The sequence below is a fragment of the Mandrillus leucophaeus genome, unplaced genomic scaffold (assembly GCF_000951045.1).
Source record: "Mandrillus leucophaeus isolate KB7577 unplaced genomic scaffold, Mleu.le_1.0 Scaffold225, whole genome shotgun sequence".
NCBI lineage: Eukaryota > Metazoa > Chordata > Mammalia > Primates > Cercopithecidae > Mandrillus > Mandrillus leucophaeus.
Window position 1 is genome coordinate 3,731,849 of NW_012102310.1, and position 4,271 is coordinate 3,736,119.

Below are 4,271 nucleotides of genomic sequence, written 5' to 3' on the forward strand. Positions count from 1 at the left end.
ATCTTTACATGGCATAACAGTTTATTTCTTTTTAGTGCTGAATAGTGTTCCATTCTCTGAATATACCATACTTTGTTTATCCATTCACCTACTGATTTCCAACTTTAATTTTTGGAAATTTCATTTTGAATCTATATTGTTAAAGTTGTTGCTTTAGGGTTTTCTTTTTTTTTTTTTTTTTTTTTGTGAAAATAAGCTTCTGATTCCTTTGGGGAAGTACCAAGAATTTCTATTGGATCATATAGTAAATATTTGTTTAATTTTGTAAGAAACTGTCAATCCCTATTCCAAAGTGGTTGCACCATTTTGTATTCTCACCAGTAATGAATGAGAGATCTGGGTGCTCTGTATCTTCACCAACATTTGGTGTTGTCAGTGTTCTTCATTTTGGTCATTCTAATAGGTGTGTAGTAATAATTCATTGCTGCTTTAATTTTCATTTCCATAATGACATGACATGGAGAATATTTTAAATGTGAATTTGCCATCTGTATACCTGTTAATGTCTTTGGCTCATTTTTAAATCAGCCTTTTTTGTTTTCTCTTTTTGAATTGTAAGAGTTTTTGTGTGTGTGTGTTTTGGATAATAGTCCTAAGGCCTGCAAATATTTTCTCCCAGTCTTTGGCTTGTCTTCTTATTCTTTTCCCATTTTCTTTCACAGAGCACTTTTTAACTTTAATGAAGCCCAGATTATCAATTATTTCTGTCATGGATTGTACTTTTGGTGTTGTATCTGAAAAGTCAACACCAAATCCAAGGTTATCTGGACTTACTTCTATGTTATCCTCCAGGAGTTTTCTGTCTTTGTGTTTTAGGCCTGTAACCTATTTTGAGTTAATTTTTGTGAAGGGTGTAATGTCTGTATCTATATTGATTGTTTTGTATGTGGACGTCCGGTTGTTCCAGCAGGGCAAGATTTTTTTGTCTACTTCTGAACTCAGTCCTCGTTGCCTAAAAAAGTATCTGCTGCATAGCAGGCTCTCAGTAAATTTTTTAAATGAAATAATATACATTTTATTGTGTTTGTGAATGAGTCGCAATAATATAAACACAAAATAAAAATTCACTTGGATTAAGAACTACTCTCTTTTAATGTATGATTATCTATAGGAAAATTATTTTGTACAATAAATTTGTTAGTGTGAGCTCATTTTTTTTGTTTGTTTTTTATCTAAGAGCTGAAATCAGGAAATTTGAAAGGGTAGAAGATTCAATTAAGAGATGAGGATGGGAATAGTTCAAAGAGAGAAAGAAAGGAGAAAGAAAAGTAGCATGACCAGGTAACCAAGGAATCAACTTCTTAAGTCCTGAAAGCCTTTATGGTCAAAATATTCTAAGGACTCAGTGCTACACCAGCTTTCTAGAAAATAAATGCCTTCAAAAATGTCAACACACTATGGACAATGAGTTGGATCTTAGCATGAGAGTCAGGTGGTTTTAGACGAACAAACAGGGTAACACTCATTTCACTCAATTGTTATAGAGCAAATTAATATTCATTAGATAAACTTTGTTGAATTCTTATTAGGTTCTGGAAAAACTACCAGATATTTTCACTTTAATTATGTCATTTAATCTTCATAAAAATCTTGAAAGAGACAGAGCCAGGGGTGAAACTCAGCTCTGCTTGACTATGGAGCACAGAGAGTTTGTCAAGTACAGTATTTTGATGGATAGTGCAATGTCCCAATAGGACATTAAGGACTGTTTTTATGTTACGTAATAAAAGAGGTGGAAGAAACCCTCTTCAATGTCAAAATGTATGCACAAAAACCTACAAACATATTATTATTTCGATTTTTTAAAAAGAAGTTTATTGGTCTTTAAATGGCTCAAATTGAAAATAAACAAATCAATTAGTGGCATCAGCCTAAGATACATGATGCATCTTTGTCAGTTGGCTTCATGGCACTTCAGTACCCAGAAGAGGAAAGGTCTCAAAGCAAAGTCACAATGTTAGTCGTTAGGAGTCCTGGTTAAATATGACTATAATGAGTACACATGGAGATTGCCGGGCCCACTGGCCAGTGTTACATTGGTTACAAATTCTGCATATGGCATAGCCTATGAGAAATATGAAAGATGTACATCTCTAATTCTTTAAGGACAAATATTTAACATGAGAAACTGGATGTCCTATCTAAAGAGCAAGTTCCTAAAAAACCTATTTTTAACTTTACATACACACCTATTACCTGGAATGCCTGAACACATCTTTGACCTGTTGAAAGTAGGATTGAGCAAAAAGAAAAAAATACTCTGTTGAATCAACTGTCCTAGCCCCACTGGAAAGAGGAAAAAAAAATCTGACAGTGGCGTATTTCCCACTGAAATTATGTCCCCAAATAACGTGATCGAATTCTTCTAGCAGGGACATCACGCAATGGTGACCCGGCCTGATGTTTGGTTAGTGTGTGCCAAACATATTTTCTACACTGTATCCCGGTTTGACTACTTGATGTTAACTTCTGAAAATGTAGCTACAATGTTCTTCATTATGAACATAAATGGGCAAAAATTACTCCTAATAATTCCTATATAAAACTGTAACTTCATGAATACAAACTTGGAAATGAACGGATGGCAAGCATGAATATTTTCCCAAAGTGTCCCAGTGCAAGATGCATTAGCATATTGACATTTACTTCCTATGCTCTGCTCCCAGGAGATTAAAAACTTAACACTTACATGTTCACCACTGGCAGAAAGTGATTTCCAGGGACCAACATCTTAGAGAAAAAGAGGGTTCATTCAAACTGATGCTGAATCCTCGCAGTCAAAAATTCTCTTACAACTACATGCTGTTCCTTCATTTTAAATTACCTTGTAGTTTATTAAAAGCGATCAAAGAGTTCTGGAATCTTATTTTCAAGAACCAGAGAATGGCACAGATTTTAAATTTGGGCAGAGTCCTAGCAGACAGTTATTTCTCAAGGATTTTCTATACAAAAACTGTACTCCATGCTGGGCATATATTTTCTCACCACGACATATGGGGCAGTCGAACCCTGGTGTCAGCAAGAACACATCCAGAGTCATATAGCCAGGTATTTTTCAGTTTTTAAATTAAGGTATATTCAAAAATTTCCATGTGCACGTTTACACCACTTTTCTAAATTAATCACCAGGTAATTAAAGCAGATTCACAGATGAATTACTCTCAGTTTAACTACATGCAACAACCACACCAATAACTTTTTCTTCTAAATTTGGCATAACGATGGTTTACAAAAAGTGGTAAAATTTATCATGTTCACAATTGTCATTTTTCAAGGTAGTAGAAGACCAAGATATTTTAAAATGATATAAACTTTAAGCTTTATATATAAAAAAAACAAAACAAAACAGAGAAAGTCACCTTTCCTCCCATTCCCCACCCCCATCTCACCTCTTTATTTAATATTTCAAGAAAGACTGCCCGAGAAACACAAGCTCATACGCTACATTCAGGACCATGATAAATGTAGGCAATAATGAAATAAGTTGAACTTTGCTTCTTAGTGAAGCCACATTTATTTCTTTTTTAAGTAAATTTGACTTTTATTGCAGTTCCAATTCATGCTTTTAGCAATATACAACAATTTCCAAAATGTTAAAGTAATTTCAGTCAATTAAGCCTTCAATGGCAGTGCTTCTAAATTATATTTATATGTATGGTCAAGATAAGAAAGGAATTTGGGCTTTGATTATAAGTTGCAGAATCTTTCTCTGATTCTCTTGGCCGAACTTTTCCTCTTCCCCCCTCCCCCCCCATTCTTTTCGTTGCTGTCTTCCATCTTTCTCGCTCGAATTTCTCTCAGTAAATCAAAAAATGCCTTGTCAACATTAGCTCGTGTTTTACCAGATGTTTACACATAGTTAACATTCCAATGGTCAGCTCTGTTTTGTCCCTCTTCTACAGAAACCTCCTTTTATCTTCTAAATCTGATTTGTTACCAGCCAGTAGAAATGGAACATTCTCATCTTTTATTCTTAAAATCTGCTCCCTGAAGTCAGCTGTAGCTGCAAAGGATTCCATTTCTGTAATAGAGAAGACACAGAGAAACCCCTCCCTGCTTCGGAAATGGCTGTCTCTAATTGCAGCATAGTCCTCCTGCCCAGCTGTTTCTAAGATATCGATCTGTACTCTCTCGCCATCCAGTACTATTTTCTTCTGATAGGTGCCTTCTTTGGTAAGCTCATAGTCCTCCACAAACTCATCGTACATGAATTGTAGAGTCACAGCAGCCTTGCCCGCACTGGCACTGCCCACCGTAATGACTTTGTGTAA

The 4,271-nt window shown here is 35.1% G+C and overlaps 1 pseudogene; it reads right to left on the bottom strand.

Annotated features, from left to right (window-relative positions):
- Nucleotides 1-3,687: 3,687 nt before the first annotated feature.
- Nucleotides 3,688-4,268, bottom strand: LOC105540710 (annotated as a pseudogene).
- Nucleotides 4,269-4,271: the final 3 nt, after the last annotated feature.